The sequence below is a fragment of the Struthio camelus genome, chromosome Z, assembly GCF_040807025.1.
Source record: "Struthio camelus isolate bStrCam1 chromosome Z, bStrCam1.hap1, whole genome shotgun sequence".
Taxonomy (NCBI): domain Eukaryota; kingdom Metazoa; phylum Chordata; class Aves; order Struthioniformes; family Struthionidae; genus Struthio; species Struthio camelus.
In genome coordinates, this window is record NC_090982.1 from 31,217,159 (window position 1) to 31,238,160 (window position 21,002).

Below are 21,002 nucleotides of genomic sequence, written 5' to 3' on the forward strand. Positions count from 1 at the left end.
AAAAAGAAATGGTTAGAATGCAAACAATGCTTAACTTGTGTCACTGCAACAAGTTAAACTAAAATGATACTTTATCACGAACATCCTGGACCATGACAAACCGATATGCTAGAGTGTGGTTATACTTGTTTTCTGAATCTAGTCTGTCTGCTGGAGTACACATTAACACAGCGTTATGGACTACAGCTAATTTATAGTTCTTAGTATCTATCTTCCTAAATGCGTGGAATATCCTTATCTTACTTCAACGGAAATAGTCAATGCCTACCATATAGCAGGTCTGGTAATAAAGAGAATGACAAGCTTTTAAGCCTCACTGAAAGAAGAATTGGGAGCAGGAGGGAGGGGGGAAAAATGAAACAGAAAATAAATTTCTTTAAAATGTTGGGAGTCTAAGATTTTTCTTTACCGCATACAACAAGATGCAACCAGAGACACCTGCAAAGGGAAAAAAGTAAGACAGGACTGGTGACAAAACATCAAGAAGTTCTTGATCCCAGCTGAGAAGGTGAAAAGCATTGAGACTTGCAAGAAAAAAAAAATCTCACAATATAATGTAAGGACTCAAAGAAAATGACAATGAAAGAACCTTGCAAACCCCTGCAAGCAATGCTAATCATAGGCAGAAAAGTGAAGAACTCTGCCGGGGTGTGTGTGGGGGGGAATTCTCTAAATGGAAACACCTGCTTCAAAAAGCCTCTTGTAAAGTAAGTGTGCAATGAAGTGGAAGAATCATCTATTGATGATTAGTAGCATGGTAGAAGAGGCCATCCTCCTCTTTGCTTTTGTAGGTAGAAGAAACCTTTGGGCAGAGCTCCAGAACCAGAGCCCACCTCACCCTGGTGAGCACTCTGCTCCCTGCAGCATCCAGCTCCTGGGTTTGCTGCTCCCTGTGACACCTTCATCCCAGGTTTGCTGCTCCGAGAGGCTTCCTGCGCAGATGCTGGCAGCTGCCTAAGTGACTACAGGCCCTGGGGGATTGAGCAGTGGCTGTCCACAGCACACCTTACCAACCGACGTTCGCCCGTGCGCTCGATGCTTTTAAATGGCTTAACAGCTACCAGCGTAGACAGTACCTAGCATAGGTATATGTGCATGGCTATTACTTGCTTGGGCACACTTTCTCTCTTTCTCTCTCTCTCTCTTTCTCTCTCTCTCTCTCTCTCTCTCTCTCTCTCTCTCTCTCTCTCTCTCTCTCTCTCTCATTAGCTCGCAGGAGATGGCCTGGGCAGCAATGCCATTTTATAAAACAAGCAACTGTATTGCCAATAGCCAGCATGCAAAAGCGCTCGGGTGCACGAGGGGGGAATGGCCCATCCCAGGTGAACTTTAGTTGATTTTAAAACACTGTCTATGCTATAAGGATCACATACCTCTGCTCACCCACATCTCTCTCCCCCAGCCTACTTACCATGGCGCTAGCAAGATTAAATGCAAATTTGTCAGCCTGCCTGCTGTTCAAATGAGGAAATAAGTTCTAAGTCCCTTCAGATGTCCACAGAACCTGCATCCTCAAATCATACAGAGACAAGAAAGCTTCGTCAGTTACTCTATTTGCAAGCAAAAGGTACAGACCCCCTCTTCTTCTCTCTCTTTTCCTCTTTTTTTTTTTTTTCTCTCTCCCTGCCTCCATGCTTTTAAAAGAATATCCAGGCAATGTTATCGCTAAGGGCCGCCTTTGCCTTGGACCCCTTAACTCTCCATTGCCTGGACTGTAACCAGCACTGCCAGTAAGAGTGAAACTCTTGTTTGTGACTGCTGGGCCCAAATCTCCCACATGAAAGCATCCACTAAACTTTGAGAAGCTTAAATTTTAGAAGCCATATGATTTCTGGCTACCTACTAGTACTTGTCCGGCTCAAACCCGTCTCCCCATCTTTTACTAAAAAGCAGTAGTGTGTAGCCTGCTGCTGCACTCTTTTGCTTGATTCAGACCTATTTTAGTCCCCTCCTCTCTGCTTAGGCAGTCTATATACCCCAGTAAACTGCTGGGTGACTACATCCACCTACACTTATTTAAGGGCTTACGCTTAGCCTCTGCTATGGGCAGATTTTCACTAGGTCAAGCAGCGAGTCGGAAAGGAGCCAGAAGAGAAGTTCCTACACCTTTCCCTCAGTGCCTATCTCTTGCTGTTACATATATTCTGCATGAACAGAGAAAGGAAACATAGCTGCTCTTGAATTGTTGCCAGATATAATAAACTGGATATCATCTTAATCATCCTAAAACCTTAATACCCCCACAACTTTTTTCAGTTGTGGCCGGTGAAGCTATCTTAGCAAAGAACTTCTATCCAATTAGATGACACTAGAAGATTAAAAACTCCTTGTAAAACACTGGCATGGTATTTGGCAAGCAAGAAATACTTATACATATTAATGAAGTAATAATCAGGATAAGGTTAACAGGTCTTAAATAGTGACTGGAGTGTCAAAGTGAAGCCTGTAAGTGCTTTAAATAGATGGAAAATTATTTTTCTTGTTTCCCAAAGACAGATAACTTGTTTTGAGAAGTACTTGAATGTACTATGTTACTGTAAACTTTTAGTGCAGCTCTGGTGAGATACTTACAAGACTCTGGAAAGCCTAGCATTTATATTTTGGAAATGTTGAGTCTTATTGGTATGCCTTTTTTGCTGTTGTTTCAAATCAATGCTAAGATGGCACAATTTTAGAAAATTTCATCTTTCAAATGTCATTTTTAAGTGGAACGTACTTCAGCAAACAGATGCACTAACTTTCAGCCTGCAACTTCCTTCCTTCCTTCCTTTCTTTTATATAGTGCCTGGGTGCAAGGTACACACCCAGTCCTAACATAAATGTCCAGACGCTAATGTAATACACATGAAAGATGACCACAAATGGAATCGAAAAAGTTTAAAGAGAAGTTAAAAGACAGCATTATTCCAGCTTCACAGAGGCTGGAAAAGAAGCATTTCTCTTTGCTTCCTGGCATTTCTAGGGTCATCAGACGTCACATAGCATAAATGTCTGTTGACTTGCATGAGGAGGGCACTCTGCGGACTCTTGTGAGAATTGCACCCATTTATCTGAGGGAGAAATTTGGTTCATTTAGTCATATCTAAAGCATTATGCTTATTAATTGATCTAATTGAAAGCAACCGTCTTTCTTTTTCTTTTCTTAGAGGGATCTGAGGTTGTCAGCACCCAGCAAGCATATTCAGAGTTAGGAAAACAGTATCTACAACCTTGTATCTCAGTCTATAGCAAATTTCAGCAATATAATAAGTTTTCAAGTATCTGGAGACTACATTTATTTTTAATATCTGTATCTTGGTGAGGTATTCCACAGAATAAATCTTTGTTAGCTTTGTTTTGCCTCCTTGGGCCACATGAGCAACCTCTCAGTGTGTTCGTGTTTGTGTCCTTACAGCTTTTTCTCCCTCAAGAGATATGCTTTCACTGAAAAAGCAGCAGCATTTTTCAAAGCAGTCCTAAAACTGCTTTGAGATGCTGCAATATGCTTCTTCCATGGACACAAGCATCTACAAAGGCTACTGGGACAGTACTTGCCCAAGAGCTAAGCAGAGTCAGGGAATGATACTTTACAAGACCTTCAGTACCCTTTAAATCCTGAAGCACTGCTAGATATACATTAGTTCCAGCTGATCTATAGAACAGATATTAATCAAAAAGATTTATTAAAAAGTTATTGCCTCATGAACTTGCATTGATATCAAAGCCATGAAGATGACAACGCATATGAGTTTGAGGTATCAGTGGTAGATGTTATTTTATGGCTAATAAAACTTCACACATTTGTATTTGTTGTTTTATACTAGCATTAAAACAGGAAGCAAACTCAACTATGCATGTCAAATACAACTGTGTATCTAATGACAGCAGCTGTTGTTACTTTCTCTTTAAAAGTCAGCATTCAGTTTTTCAAACCTGATCCTAAAAACATTTTATCTAGTGAAAAAATCAGCTTATGACTCTTAAAATACATAAATTTACATTTTAATTAATTAATTACAATCTATCTTAAAAATATAAGCTTAAAACTCTGCTTATGCTGGGTTCTGCACTCCTTCGTTCAGGCTAGCCAGAGGCATTGACATCCCTTCAAGTGTTGCTGAATCTGGCTGCTGGGCTCTGTGCATCTTATAGATCCTACAGGTAGGGTTGAGCGGGAGACAGAAATAGATAAGGAGAAAGAAAATATTATCTCTCCTATGAGACGGCAGTATAAAGTAAAAAGTATTTCATGAAATGGAATAGCATCAGTGCTTCTGTTTCCCTGTCCCACTTCTGGTGACCAGCATCCTTTAACCACAAACTCAGAACAAGAAATCTCAGTCCAGCATCACAACAGCAGCCAACTGAATTCAACATACTATTGATTGACAGGCCTTATGTATCCACATCTCTCTATGAAGTTGTATAACTAGAAGCCTATACATCCGAGTGGAAACTGATACATCTGGAGACTAAAGACATCAGAACCAATCAACAGGCCACAGTCATCAATCAGACATATCTGCGATTTACAGAGTAAGTTTTTTAAAAGACTAATGGAAAATCAAGTTAATTCAGCTCTTCTAGATAACAGCAGATAGACAAAACAAAATGTTCTTTGTCTGGTTATACCTGACTGCAGTGTTACACCTCCTTGCACTAGCTCCTTGTTATTTGGTAGACTTGAAATAGATTGACCTTTCACAATCCTTGTCAGTCTTATTTCAGCTCCATAAGTAAGCCTCATAAAAATGATACTTTTCTAAGAAAAGACATGCAATCCACAACCTTTAGAAAGTTAACATTTAAATCTATATCTCTTAATGTGAGGTAAGGTTATTTTTGTTTCACATTTTTGTCTTCTCTAAAAGGGTGAAATTGGTATGCTCTCTGGTGCCTGTTGGCAATCAACATTAATACTGATGGGAAGCAAACAGCCATCTCACTTTCCCCATGCCAGGTGTTCACTAATTGTAAAACTGAATAATGGATAATAGCACATCCTAGTGTATTTATCAATCCACATATCTTTTTACAATGCAAAAGAGGTCATTTGAGACTCTGTGTAGGTTTTTTCAGCTCTTCTTATTCATTAACAAGGAGCTGCCTGCAAAGGCTGCAGAGCGAAAAAGAGGCCACATTACCTGGACACAATGATGGAGTGCGACACTGCATGAAATAGTAATTAGGTTTGACCAAGGCCAGGATACAGTTGCTATAATCAGTATCACTCAGAATTAATTTCACACTTATGAAAGGATATGAAGTGAGATTGATTTAATGGTGACCAAAGCACCCTTTTTCCCATGAACTCCAAACCATTGAAAGAAGAGGGGAAAAAAAAAGGGAGAGATGATCATCATATTATTAGCACCAGAGTTAGCAGCCTTGTCCTCTTAAAGAAACAATGCATTGCCATTTTAATGAGCTCTAAGGGAACAATAATAGGATAATTATCTTCTGAATACACAGACCTTTGTATTGCCCATTAGACTTTTAAAGCTAAAAACAAAGTTAAAACACTAAAAATATATTTTCATCCCTTCATAAGCTTCACATAGAAAACAAGAATAAAGTATACGAAGAACGACATTCTAGTAGTTAAAGAAAAGAACTGCAGTGCAGCAGTACAGTGAACAAAGAGGTGGGAAATCTATCTAATTTGAAAGCACTTGATAGCCGGTTAAGCTACCCATTTTACTTTGCTTATTTCAAATGAACAAATTTCCCATGCCAAACTAGCTTTCCATCACTGTCCAACAACTTTGTATTATTTCTGATCTTTGATTTTCCACTTGAGTAGTAGTAAACTTCCTCTTTTCCAGCAGTGGGAAGCCAGCTGACCAGTAATATACTCGAGAAAACGTTGTGTAGATTTTTAAAAATCCCTAACAGGAAACGATGGATTTTAGAAATTTCTCACTGAAAGTTGAGGGAATTTTGTGTGAGAGAGGCAGGAAGATGAAGTTTGTTTTGGTTTTAAAGCTATGGCACTATTATATTAAGTATTAGATTACATCTGGTATCTGTTTGTCTCTTTTCTTTCTCTTTTTCAGCCTCTTTGCCAAGTGATTGCTAATAAATAGATTTAACCTGTGCCATCTGTTATACTATAGACCCATCCATGGCAGCCTCCTGTTTACTATAGCATTACACTTAATCAGTTTTCTGCCACTGATGACATTTAAAAAATACACACACACAGGTGAACTAGACAATTTCAAATCATTGTTAAGATGCAGAGAGCACCTCCTCATACATATGTTACAGTACGTTCTCCTTCATCAGCCAGATCCAGTTATTGTTGGAGTACATCTTATCTATATCTGTTTAAAGGAGGCTGTTTATTCATGCACCTTACTGGAAAGGGCAAGGAAAGCCCTATATGCTTTAAAACAGCTGATTAAGTAATGGAAGGTTAGATCATTATGCTTTGCCTCTTTAATTCTCTTCCTTGATTATATTTCTTCCTTGCTTCACAGCAGTTGTATTTGCTAGGGGCCAAATACCACTGTCACTGCCGTTTACAACAAAGTCATATTGATTTTAATGAAAACAGGAATTTGTAGCACTACACTTTCTTTCGCTGGGCAGAATAATACATTGTGGCTTTGTCCTCACCTTTCTGTTCTCCTTGTGGGAGCAAGAGCCCTATAGATAGCAGTATATTTAAGGCAACATGCTAGCACTGACAATGGGTCTGTCTTTCTCTCGTATACATGAGGGTCAGTCACAAATGAGTAAATGTGCCTTTATTTTTCCAAAGTGAAACAAAACTACTTTTTAGAACTATGGCTACCTGCGTGATGGAACACAGCTATGTTCTTGCTCTTGTTTGGCAATATGAGTAAATACTGCACAGAAATCGTTTGTGCTACCTATTGCCATTGTGACTTCAAAATGGTTTTAGATCATTTTAATAAGTGCTGCAAGTTTCTTAATGGGTAGTTTTTCAACCCTGCTAGTAAAATAATTTATTTAATTTGATCAATGGCTTCAAATCTGAGTGTCCAAGTATGCTATTTTTCTTTGAAAGAAATTAAATAAATTGGGCCTAGTTTTAAGAAGTCCCAAGTACTCACACACATCAGTGAAGTCAGTGGGAACTGCAAGTCCAAAACACTAATAAACAAAGGAAAACAAGACATGAGTTTGGCAAATACTCTTTTCCCCCACCTTTGGGATGAAAATGCCTTAAGTAAGCAATGCTTCCTAGCTCCTGCTCATTTCGGGGATGAGAACTGACCATCAAGAGAGTCAGTGAAGGGACTTGAAAGCAGGTGATGAGAACAAGGAATAACCTTACACCACAGCAGATTTTGCCTTGTTTATCTCTATGCACTTCTGTGCTCGTGGAAGTAGAGAGACTAGCTGGGTCTTATGTTATTAACTGCTGAATAATGAGCTTTCTTCTGTAAAACTTAGGGTCTTCTTAAATAGCTTGTTGTTCTTTAGACAGTCAGAGAATAACGGTTCTAAAGGCAATAACATATGTTTGACATGACAACTTGTACTTAAGGCCTGCATTTTAAAATGTAAATTGATATTTAAAACCCCATCCAAAAATAGAGTTACATCAGTAAATATTGGTTTAAATAGAAACATCTGTATATTATCTTCCTTTGAACTTCATTTTTACCTCCACAGTGTCCTGGCTAGCACTTAAAGTCAATTCTGTTAAGAGTGACATAGGTCTTGTCCTGCATTTCTGTTTCTTGTCCTTCTATTTAGTACTGTTCTTTATCATAAAGGAAACATGATTCTTATTTATTTATTCAGATGTGTTTTACTGGTATACGGAGAACTCGCAAAGGCCAAAATATTGTACAAACAAGTGCTTGTAAGCGCTTTTGCCTGTGTACCAAGTATGATCTTCACAGAACCACAGAATGGCTGAGGTTGGCAAACTGCTCTGGAAATCGTCTGACCCAGTGACCCAGCCCCCTGCTCAGGCAGGGTCACCTACAGCAGGTTGCCCAGGACTATGTCCAGTCAGGTATTGAATATCTCCAAGGATGGAGAGACTCCACGGCTTTTCTGGGGAGCCTGCGCAGATCTTCACCTGCACAGCTGTAGGAGCTACAGTGTCTTGACCGAGAGGTTTGCAAAAGGGAGAGGTATATTTATAGATTTCAGGCACCTACAGATGCACAGGAGTTCTGACTGTTTTTAGCATTTCTGAAAATCTTCCTGAATTCTTAAATAAGAGTTCTTAAATAACTCTCCCAGTTCAGCCCACAGACAAGTCACTTCCTTCCATTTTCTTAGGATGAGAACCACTTTTCCTCTGATCCTCTCCAATAGTTTTGTGTACCCAATACCTTAGCTGTTCTTTTATTTCACTAGAGGCGTTCTCCCAATGCTTTTAGAAAAATAAAAGCTGTTCCCTTTGTAATACAATTTATATTTACAAACTGAAGTCATTATTACTCTGGTAGTGATAGGCATCGTAATTGTGCTGTTGTCAAACACCACTACTTTTTTTTTTCCCTCTATTAAAAAAGCAGGCCAAGGTCTACAGTGAAGACTAACTCTCTACAAGGTCAGTTTTACAAGTAATTGAAAATGAAGATGATTGATTTTCAAGGATCACCTCCTCCAGGATCAAGAGTGGTCCACCCTGACATGCAGAAAGTCAAGTAAAGGCAGCAGGAGGCCTTCATGGGTGAACAAGGAGCACCCGACAAAATTCAAACATAAAAGGAAAGCATACCACAGGTGGAAGTAGGATCAGGTAACTCAGGAGGAACAGAGACACTGTCCAAGTGTGCAGGCATGAGGTTAGGAAAGCCAAAGCCTACCTTGAGTTGAATCTAATGAGGGACTTGAAGGGTAGCAAGAAGTGCTTCTTGTACATCAGCAGTAAAAGGAAAACTAGGGAAAATGTGGGCCTGCTGCTGAATGAGGTGGGGGACCTGGTGACAAATAACATGGAAAAGGCCAAGGTACTCACTGTCTTCTTCACCTTGGTCCTTACTGGTCGGATTTGCCTTCAGGAGTGTCAAACCCTTGAGACTCATGGGAAACATTTGGAGCCAGGAAGACTTGCCCTCAGTGGAGGATGATCATGTTAGGGGACATTTACACAAATTGGACATATATAGGTCCCTGGGACCTGACGGGTTGCACCTAAGAGTGCTGAAGGAGCTGGCCAATGTCACTGGAGGGCCATTCCTGATTGTCTTTGAAAGGTCATGGCAATAGGTGGAGGTTCCTGAGGACTCGAAGCAAGCAAATGTCACTGCTGTCTTCAAGAAGGGCAAGAAGGGACTGGGGAACTACAGGCCACTCAGTCCCACCTCAGTCCCTGGGAAAGTGGTGGCATAAATCCTCCTGGAAGCTTTTTCCAAACATATTAGGGACAAGAAGGTGACTGGGATTATTCAGCATGAATTTAGGAAGGGGAAATCATACCTGACCAACGTGATAGCCTTCTATGACAAAATGAAACTAATTTCAGCAGAACAATTTCATGGCAAGGAATTATAAAGAGATCTGTGCACAGTGTTCCTCTAGAGACCAGTTAGATTTATTTGATGGGGGCTCCTCACAGATTCAGGAAAATTTTGCCAGTCCTTTTTTGCATGTTTAGGTGTGGTATACAAGACTCAGGGTGAGGGATTTCAGCCCCCTATCTATACTCTCTAGCCATATACCTATACCTAGATGAAAGCATAAGAATGACCAAGAGGGCTTCGTGACTGCACAGCCACTGCCATGCCACATGATGTGGACTATCCAGGCTCCTATCTCCCCTTTCCCTTATACCAGCCACCTGATGGTAAGGCTGTGTCTGGTAATGGATGTAGAAGAACTGGCTACTGGAAACAGGTTTAGATAATTACCAGATATAGTGTTCCTACTTTTAGGTATTATAACTTCAAAATTCTAGGAATGATGATGAAATTACTTAGGTGCATTATGAATCCTTTCTTTCCTGCTGTTAACAGGTCCTCCTTGATGTATAAATGATTATTGATAGGACAGAACTCTTCTTAATCTTTTTAAAAGCCATCCTACAACATTCTATGACGCTCTGTGAAACACAAAGATACAATCTGAAACAGTAAAAAGCAATTCTTTTTTTGCTGAAGTTAACGAAGATGAAGCTGCTAAACTCTCTCCTGTAAACACGAGGTTTTTTAATTTCAGATAAAACTTTAATTCATTTATAATTAGGGCTCCCCTGGAAGAGCACTGCGCTGACTTTCAAATTTCCGTATCTCTTAGAGGTAACACACATTTTTGTTAATGTAGAAAAAGAAAAACAAAACCGTCCATTATCTTGCACTTGAATTTGTAGGAGTAAAATGAAATTCTTATTATGTTCCAGGCACAATTTACACAGTAGGTAAAAGGGATGGCATACATTTTAATTCTGGCAGACACACCAGTGGTAATAAAGTGGGAGTGTTCTAATTAAATTAAAAATTCTGCATTTAAAGGTCTTACTTAAAGAAAAAAAAAAGTTGTATTATTCACCTTCAAAATCAATCAGTTATCCGCAAAAAAAAAATTGGATAGAGTCGATGTCAACACTGTCACTGTTGCTGTATGGTGATGCAGCTTTGTGTTTCTAATAGTTTTTTTTCCCCCGCTCTCTTTAGAGGATGAGCTATATCCCTGCTGCGTGGTGTGGCCAAGCTCAGCAGTGTCTATGCGCAGGCTGATTTACCGGGATGTTCAGAGAGCAAAGGAGGAGGCCAGGCTGCTCTCTGTACCCAAAAAGGCTCAGGATCCTTGTGGAAAGCAGGGAAGAGAAGAAAAACTGTAGTTATGCAGAACTGGTCCAGCAAGGTCCTGTGTGGTCTCATGTTTCAGGAACCTCACAGGAGAAGGCTCTCTGCAGCAGGCTTATCAAAGTGCTGATCACTACCAACCATAGCAGTCCGACAAAGTCATTCATCCCTTACAGGGGAGGACTAAAATGGTTCACGAGGATAATACTGAATTTCCTGCTGAGCTTTCGGCAGGAGACATGGGGTCTGCTGCTGAAAAGAGAGGCAAAGAGTGGCAAAACTGCTCCGTCAAAAACTGTCTTGATTACATCTTTTAAATCTTAGCAGTCAGATTCTGTGAAGAATCTGTTTTCTTTTTACACTGAAGAAAATGAAATTTGATAATAACAAAAGGAAATATAATGAGGACCCCTTCTTTCTCCCTTCACACATCCCCTCTGTGGATATGCCCCTCTCTCAGGGCCATAGCAATGGACAGCAGCCCAGGCCCATGTGTGACCCCTGCCTCTGCAGTCTCCTGTCTCCAGGTTAGTCCCTCTGCCAGAGCTGGTATTCAACCTCAGCCCTGCCTCCGGCTGCCCCTTCTCCCATGGCAGGGGACTGACTGCCACCCGGGCCGACGACAAGACGCAGACTGGTGGCACTGCGACCTGGTAGCCAGAGCCAAAGTCCTACGGGTGTTCCCAAAGGAGAGCAAGTCCGGAGAACAGACATATTGGAAAGTGTGTAACCTCCCGCAACAGCACCTTTCTGTTGTGAAAGCTAAGCAAAGTGTATTGACCTCATATAAAATCATTTCTGGAAAGAACTAAGCCTTGAAGTCATGTTACAGTCAACACCACTCTCTCAAGAGATTCAAAGAAAAAGGAGAAAATATACAGGCCAAGCCTCCTTACCATGACCAGCTTAAATAATTTGAAGTGCAATCACTGTGATGGAAGGAAAGAACAGCTCTTCTTCCTTGGAACTAGGTAAAATGAAGCCCAGGCCTGACAAAGAGTGCTTGTTCCTTTGTTCACTGTATCCATCTAAAATACTGCAGTTTCTACTCTGACTTTATACAGCAAGAGTAAGCTGAGAATGTAGGCCATATGCTGACCTGCCTCTCAAAGGCACCTGAACCAGAAAGTGTCGAGGCAGCCCCATCATTCATCTCTAAAAGCACAGTAAACAAAAATGAGGAGGTGCTCATCACCCTATGACTCTGGGCTTGGAGACCAGATCCTGGGCTGCCCACCCAACGGTTCCTCTCATAGACTTAAAGAATGACCGTGGGCATCCTGCCTGACAAAAGACAAATTGAAAAGAGAGGATAAAAAGAAAAGAGGGCCTAGGGGCCCTGAGGAATGCTGTGGCCCACGTGGCTGTCAGCTCCTTTGTCCCCCGACCTGCTGATGCTGATTAACTGGGACAATTTGTAGTATTAGCAAAATACTGAGGAAAGGGTGTAAGGGAACCCCCAGGGATTGCCAGGCTTTTGCATCTTTGTCCTTGATGCTTAGAAGAAGCATAACTGAACGGTGGCAAGGAAGGTTGGCTATGTTTGGAAAGACCACAGAGCTCTCTGGGGTGCACTGGCCCACTGTAGCTAGCAGATGAGCTCTTGCTCCTTGGTTTAGATCATCGTGCTCCTGTTCTCCTGCTATCAGGCACTCCTGCTGCTGCTGATCCTGGCCTGCCAAGGGCTTGGTTGGTTTCAGTCTTCCTGTATCTGACATCACAAGAAATGGTCCAGCAGGTTCAGATATCAGTCACGGAGGAAAGCTGATGCTCCAAATTTTTCCATGTGATGTCCTCTGTGGTGCCTATTAAGGTACCCTGGATCATTTTCATAGCAGAATGATGTGGTTGGCATCTCTTCACATCTATAAATTTTCTTAGAGGGACCTAGAAGGTCCAAGGCACCCTTAAGCTCACCCTCTGTTATCTCCTGCATTACTTCAAGGGCCTCAGGAGATATCAAAGTCTTCTTGATTCCCAGCCAAAAGCCTGCGCAGGTTCTCTGGAGAGGACAGGGACAAAGCTGTCAAATGTTGCTAAGCTGCAGGATACACTCTTTTTTCTTAAAACTTGGCTTAGAGGTTGCTGCGGGAAAGATGTGAGGAACTGTATATTCTAGAAACTCTTGCAAGAGCCAATTGGCACCATTTGTTGTGTTGTGCTTCAATACGCTTGGTTGCCACCGTATTATTATGTTGTTATGTCAGTTCAGTAAGATGTGCTGCACACTCCCAAACAAAACTGCTTTGCTAGAATTCATTTCCCTTGTTTTTCCTATGCTGCAGTCCTCCTACAGATTGTACAGTGGAAGAATACAACTATTTTAACAAAATAGTAATTGAAAAATTAAAATGTCTAGAGATATTTTAAAAAATCTCTGCATTGTAAGCAAGGTTTTTTTTTTTTTTGCTAAAATTCTCAAAGTCCTTTCTAAATATACAACATGCTTGTATGAATCCCACTTCAAAGATGTCCAACAGAGATTCAGAAAACAATCCAGGAGTATAGCACAGATGCCTTTTCCAAAATTATTTCAGAATCATTTAACTACTGGACAACACAAAGACTATTCCAAAAGCCATTATAGCCGCTGTCCAAATTCTCAATGTGATTTTAGAAATCATAAAGTTCTGCTTTAATTTCAGCAGAACTTTAATTTAGAAAGCCTTGAATAAATATAGATATTTCAGGGAACTTTTGGTCCATATCTACACAACACTTGCTCAGATCCCATGTTTAATGCTTCCCCCCACCATAGACTCTCTCTCTCTCATTTGTCCTTTTTTTTTACCGAGTTTCCATTCCTTGTGTGGAAGACTGACCACTACATAAGTGGGAATATCTCTACCAGATTCCCTGGCTCTGGGGGACTTCTGGACCATGCTAAAGGAGTTCAAGGGCAGAGAAATCCAGCTAAGCCACAGAGGGAAGTAGATAAAGCTGTTCCTGGACACCCACCTACTTTTCCAGTAATCCTATACCACAGTTGAAATATAAACGAGCAGGACTTTTAAAAGAGACAGCTTCCCTCTTCTCTATACAGTCTTCAACTGTGTGCCTGAATAAATATTTTTTGAGGCTGTGTATTGAATTCGATTGGGGAATGGCTTTGGGTTAAAAGTTATCTTTTTATTCTTTTCTTTCTTTTTGGCAGATTACAGAAGCTCTAGGCCTGGATATGTATGGATTAGGAGCTAAACAGCAATGAAGCCATGTTTTGCATTACTGTTCATTTATTTAGCATCCATGCCTCTAAACAAGAAAAACATGTCTAAACCTCTATAAATGTTATAGAAATAGTAACTTTGTGTCTCCTGACATCAGTACATGTAAAAATAGGAATGTACTTCAATGTATTGTAATCTTGTGCATTTAATTTTTCTTTTTCTTTTTCTTTCTAAAGAAGAGAAATGAAGAGCCTGTGAACGATTGCACCTTCAGATGAACTCATTAGGTGAACCTGCCTTTATTTGAATGTGCAATATGAAATATAAATTAATTCACTTTTGGGTAAGATGTTTACATAAAAATCACTGCGTGCAGTCATCAAATTTCCCCATCAGATTGTTATTAGACTGCAAGCTCATTGTCTACCTGTACCGTTCATACCAACTTAAAATTTTAGCTATATTGAAAAACTGTTTCACCTAGGAGGTATTTTAAAAATCTCTAATTCAAAAAAAAGAAAAGAAAAAAGAATAGATCCTCCCCTCCCCTCTTTTTCAGAGCAGTGAACTTTGTGAACTGAATAGCAACATAAAACATTTCAGCAGGCTGCTACCAAGTCCTTGACAGCGTGTGACCCCTTGACAGCGTGTGACCCCTCCTCTCTTTCAGCAATGCTTGAAATGCCAAATGGGCCAAAAAATACAGATGAACTGATGCTGTGGCACGGCTCTCTCAGGGCACCACTCCTCCAGGACTGATGGGACTTCCAAATTGCAGCACTCTCTCCTCACATCCTGCCCTTACTGTGTGTTAAACAAGATTAACCACTATTAGGTTTTGCTCTTTCTGTAGCCTCCGAGCAGCTTACATTTCTCTGTCTTCAGTGGCCCTGATTTTACACAAATTGATCTCCCTCGTGAGTAGATACCCATCATCGTCCATCCTTGAGAAAAAGCCCTCGTCAGATTATGGGAGTCTCCCCACTGTGAGCTTCCTTTAATTGCCGCCAGCTTGGACCTCGTGTCTCTGGCGAGAGGTTTGATTTCCTCAGGCTTTATTCCATTTGACTGGCCAGCCAGCAAGCCTTAAAAATCTTCATTTCTTAGTTTCGTGTTGAGGAGAAGCTGTAGAAGAGAATTTTGAATAACAATAGTGCTTAGGAAACAAAATCAAGGCTGCAGTTTGTAGTCTAAATATAAACTAATCTATCCCTGAGGATAAGGGAGATTTGGCTGTAGCAAGACGACTGCTTTGTAAAGCAGCTTGTTATAGTCTCTGATATAGGTAGTGTGAAGATGCAATTCAGAAGAAAAAATCATAGCAAACACACTTTTCCTTCTCTCCATTCTAAAAAGCAGTCAACAAAGGAAACTAATTGGTGCCTTTTTCTTTTTGGGAGATTTACATTATTTCTGTCAGTAAAATTATCCTTAAATTTTAGAACCGAAAGGGAACATCAAGCTTGTTTTGTCTGGTAGATTTTTACAAGTTCAGAGATATGGATTAACGCAAAAGCTGAAGTGGCTAATGATTCAAGTAAGATCAAAATACTGGGTAGTCTCACCAGTTTTGTTGCGATGCACTCACCATTCAGTCTGGGACTGAGCCTTACTGCCTTTTTTTGGTGAACAAGCGTTTGACGGTGTATTACATTTATTAAACAAAATTTTTTCAGGGAAATTATACTACCCTTCCTTTTAGAAAACTTGTGAGCTGATGGGAAATGCACTTCATGTGCTAAGACCTGAAACTTGAACTCTCTTTTGTATCAACTACTCTTATTTCATGGCAAGTATTTTTGAATATAGCTGCATTTATAATAAGCCTTTGGCTCTACCATTTGTGATCTATTCCCATCAATATCTGCCACCTGTATAGATTGCACAATGAATATTTTAGAAAGAAAATTTACTTAGGAGTTTAATCCCCGAGTAGTAAATATTAATTAGGCACTCAAATTATTGTTTTAAAACAGCTTTTATGATATGGAGGGCATGTTTTTCTGTCAGCTGCTCAATATTTATTTTAAGCATATTAAACCACCTCAGGAATATTCAGCGCACGAAAACCTTTTTATGTTTGAGTGGATTAAATTTACAAGTCCAAATTAATGCTATAAATTACATTTACATAATTCATTCTCCACAAAGGAGAATTTGTTTTGCATGTGTAGCTGTTAATATATGCAATTGAAGAAGAAAACACAGCACACCATTGTTGCCCACAATGCTAATTTGGACTAAGCAGTCTTTATAAACCATTTCAGTCCCTTACTCATTTGGTTGCCGGATCTTTCTTTCAGTAGATGTGATTCACAATTAAGCAGCATGTACGTGTGTTCCGAAATAAAAAGGCCCTTGCTAAGTAAACTCCAACAGGCCTCGCTTTGGTTCTTAGGAACATAATAATGCTTAAAAAGCTATTATTAGTATTTTGCTTATTAGCATAAATAGCAAAAGGCAACTGGGGAGAAGCAAAGTAATTGAACAGAAGGTTAGATGCTAATGTCTTTCCATGTTGATTTGAAACATCTGCAGGCAAAACTAAGCTGAGATCAAATACTAGTTAGTATTAGGCTTTGATTAAAAAAAGAAAAAAAAGTTTAGCAGAGCTAACTAGGGCACTTCACCATTCAGCTGTCATTGAAATTAATGGGAGATCTGTGGCTAAATCCCTTTGCTGTTTTGAGGTCCCAAATCCTATTGAGATGTCCAGCACCTGAAAACACTTGTATATTTGGCATGGTTCAAGTTAGCAATTTATTTCACAGAATTGCACACCTTTATTACCCTAATGCTTGGTTTTAGAAAACGTGCCTGGTATCATACTAACAACCGATGATGTTCGTAAGTGCCATGGATATAAAGTATACGAGAACTTTATATGGCAATTGATGGCCATCTCTTAAGTGATCTGTGTTCACTCGGATATGCTGAAGAAACTAGATTTCCTTTTTCCCCTGTCACCTACTATTAGCTCTTTAAATCAACAGAAACACTAAAATTATCTTCTCCTTTCCCTCTTTAACCTCCTTGTTCATTACTTAGGAAGAGCAAAGCAGACCCTACAACATCTGCAAACATCAGCCTGGCAGTCAGATAAAATAGCTGAAACCTGGGAGTTATTTGAGGGCATCTGAAAGCAGAATAAAAGCTGGGGTATATTTTCATCTCTCTGTTAGTCTCTGTCTCTTTCAACACAAAGTACATACACAAATATAATAATTTGAATAGAAAATCATGCTACACTGTGAAAGATATATTTTCTGTGAACTCACATGCACACATAAGGCAAACCATTGCTGAAGATGTATATAGTCAAAGTTTTTGATCTGTAATTATTATTACTGCTGTTATTTGTAACCCTAGGTCCTGCTTCTTTCTTTCCAGAATCTGCGTCATCCTGTATTACTTCACCTCAGTGGCTGGATAGGTTTCATTATTATTGTCATCTCATTGTTTGTAATTTCACTTTAAAAAAAAAATCCCGAATCAAAAAGCCCTTAGAAATAACATCATGTCCTTTGAAAATATAACTAAAAAAATAAATTAAACAAACTCCCTACTACCATCACTCTCTCCACTCTCAAAAAAGTAAACTGAAATTCTATTCTGAGTTATATTGCTAAACTAAAAACCTGAAATTCTCAATACATCAGCCTAAATAAATTTCCCCTGTGTATCACCAGTCTGACCCATCTATGATTAGAGACAGACTACTACCTTGACGTGAAAATTTTCCATCCACGCATTTTAACTTGCATGGCCTTCCACAGCCTCTCAGGAATTTGTTTCACCATGGCCCTTCTTTGTTATCTTAATTATACATGATCTTAATGGGAGGTCATCACCACTTTTCAACACACATCTACTCACTGCTGTACAGGGCCTCCAGTATGGCAACGGTGTTCTTCTTTGTGTTTTTGTCTTTTTTTGGAAAGTATATATTGGATGACATTGATTAAGTGTGCTGACAGTGACAGCTTGGGGTCATCTCAAAACAGACACTAGATTAAATAGAAAGTGGATATATTTATAGCCTCAAGCTTATTCAGTGAATATTCAGCAAAGCCTGTCTTAACTCAGCTTTTCCTGCATAGTGAAATATGGATCTTTCTGGATCTGGAGAGACCACTGTCAGCAGACACTCTTTGCCAAAGCACGTCTCAGTTTAGTTTTTGAGCTAATCAGGACCAGTAGAGAGTACCCACTCCAGGTTATTTGGTGCACTCCCGCTCTTACCCTTTGCAGGACTGTTAATGCTCCTGCGTGATCGTGATATGGATTTTACAGCATAAGGGCTAAGTCTTGTGGCTCTTGAAGTAGGACTTGTGGCAGGACTTCTGGAAGGACAAAAGCAGGTTTTTGCTGCAGTCTGTTCCCCTTAGCCATGGAAAGGGTGATGGCCCTTGCCTTTGAAATAGAGGCTGGGGCTCCAGCTATGAAACCCAGTCAAGGAAATACTTACTGAAGGCTATAGACAAAAACACCAGTAGTAATAATACTGTAAGACACATTAATACATGCTCTTAAAAAGCTGAAATTGCCAGTCATTACTGAGGTGAGTGGACTACTAACAGCACGAGCTACGAGACATATAAACTTTAAACTGTCTGACATCACTCACCTTGAGTGATTTTATTTAAATTCTACCTTTTTTCCTGTTAATTACATAGAAATCATCAGGTTTTACTCGTAAATACTTGCATCATGAGTATACAAGAGTGGCATGTTGTTTCCAAAGACTTTAATGAATGTTAATTACAATAATTATCAAGTAATGACTGCAGGGGAATCAATACACTTGACTGCTCTAAGGGTTTTCTCTGGCAATGGAGAGGCTCGAGGACTTGCTGCTGCTGGATGCAGTGCTGCGGAGGGTCCTGAGCTAAGGGCAGGTTTGGGAAGTCCAGGCATTAATGTCACCATAGGGTTGAGTCAAATCATTTCTTCTTGTGTTTGAGCACTTGGGTCACCCTAATGCAGCCAGCAAGCCCTTGCTGGCTCTGCGGTTGCCAGTCTGTGTCACCAAGACACAGGGACATACAGGGATATACACATCCCGGTGCCTTAATAAGTTGGTGATAAGTGTTTAGCCAGGGAACAGGAAAAGGATGGGGATTTAGGTCAACAGTGTAGTAAATGCCCTGTTTAACTCTATACTAAAGGGATCCTATAAGCCATGAAGTACTGCTGCAGTTCAGTCAGAGAGACTTGAACTCAGAAAGTATATCTGAGGCAATAAATGCAAGACTTTGGGAGCAAATTGGGATGAAGTATGATACCAGGGAAAGTGTAAGCACGATGCTAATGTGCAGCACAAAGTACCTCTGCAAGTTGTTCTCCCTTACTGGAAAGGTCTCAGAGGTCCTTGTCTTTCACTTCTGTCCTGGAGGACAGTTTGACTCATAGTAGACCTGTTCGAGCCCTAAAGCCATAAACAATAAATATATGCTTTACATGTGCAGAGCTCAAAAAGCCCACTAGACAAACACTGACTAGCAACCAAATCATGGTTTTGTACAACTTGTGCTGTCTCTCCACCATACAGAAAGAAAGAGGTATGCTCTGAATGCCATTTAGGTTGCTGATCCCCTGCATCCTGCTGATGCTTTCTCTCTCTTGCTTACTGCTGAAATAGCAGGTGGCTGCCACCCTCAGCAAAGCTGCTGACAGAAGGCCGCTTGCAGTAGCCAGCCACAACACACAAACGGAGGCTTACCTGGCTTATTATTAAACGGATTGCACTGGACAAAGCATGGGCAAAAGCTGGAATTTTCCTAGGCAGTGGAACATTTTAAAGAGGTGACTTCAGGCCTGCTCTCTTCATAATCCTTAATTTTCTCAAACCCACCTCCCTTTGCTCATTTACTAAACAAAGCTGCCCTGTGCACTACTGCTTCAAAGCGTTTAGCCAGAATGCTCCTGCTGTTTGTCAGATAAACACATACATAAAGGGCAGGCTATTGCTCTTACGGGTCTTGTAACACAGTATGCACCACCTCAGTGCTGACACTGGGAACTGTTTAGAGCAGTGTACGAGGGAGCAGAAAATATATGCGTTTATAAATACAGGGGCCTTCAGGAAATAGCTGGAGATTTGCTCTTTGGTCCGTGTGAGGGGCATCCTGCAGCCTTGCTGTGGATGTACTTGAGTATCGAGAGCAAATAGTTTGCCTGGGGAAAAATGAGTTCAGCACAAGGGCTTCAAAAATTATTGCCTAAGAAATCACAGCTATGAAAGTTGGTGAAAAGTTTGTGCTGGATCAGAGAGAACTGGTCAGATGCAAAAGTGTGACTTTCCTGAACCGAATCACCAAGTGCAATTTCAGCGCAGCAAACATGAGCGTTCAAAAGCAACGCAAGTGAGTTATGCTGTCACCAGGAGACCTACTTCAAGACGTAAGCACTTGTTCTCAGGCCTGCTTCTTTCTTTTCGTTTGGCATAGATAACACCGACAGTCAATCATTCCCTAATCCAGATCTATGAAATTATCAGGCTAAAGAAATCCTACTATGAAAAAAGAAATGGACTGGATCTGCCAGGCCTTTCAAACACACTTTTATTTCTGGGGTCTGTAGTAGTTATTCATACTTTCAACAGCTATTTTTAAATTCAGGAGTCAAACTAAAACAAACAAACAGACAAAAAAAACAAAACAAATCACATTATTTTCTTCCCTTCTTTTTTTAACTACAACAACTTTTATTAAAGATATGAATTAGATCTCATTTGAAAGCACCTTGTAAAATCTTTTACTACGACATGGTAAGTCAAAATAAGCTTGTAGCGCAAGTACGTAATTAAAAGTACCCAAGGACTTAAAATTCCATTTAAAGTGAATAAGCAAAAGGAACTGGGCACCAAAAATAGGCATAGGCATTGCACCAATATACTACGGACAGAATGAGGAAGGCTTAGTAAAAGGATTTTGCTGAAATATTCTTATTTTAACAAACAACAAGCTTTTTTCTGTAACTCCCTTGCTCTGCAACTCTGCAATAACACTGTTTCAAAATTTTCAGCTCCTTCCTCTGTGACCAGCATCCCCTTTTCCTCATAAGTCTGCTCAAGCAGCCACTTTAGTCCCCTTCCGCAATGCTTTGCATGGGTTAT

The 21,002-nt window shown here is 40.2% G+C and overlaps 1 long non-coding RNA gene across 1 annotated transcript; it reads left to right on the forward strand.

Moving 5' to 3' along the window:
• The first annotated feature begins 1,493 nt into the window (after positions 1-1,493).
• Positions 1,494-17,714, forward strand: LOC138064760 (uncharacterized). The gene is made up of 3 exons (XR_011138013.1): positions 1,494-1,567; positions 4,372-4,515; positions 10,587-17,714. It is a non-coding gene; the product is annotated as an uncharacterized lncRNA (long non-coding RNA).
• The last annotated feature ends 3,288 nt before the right edge of the window (positions 17,715-21,002 follow it).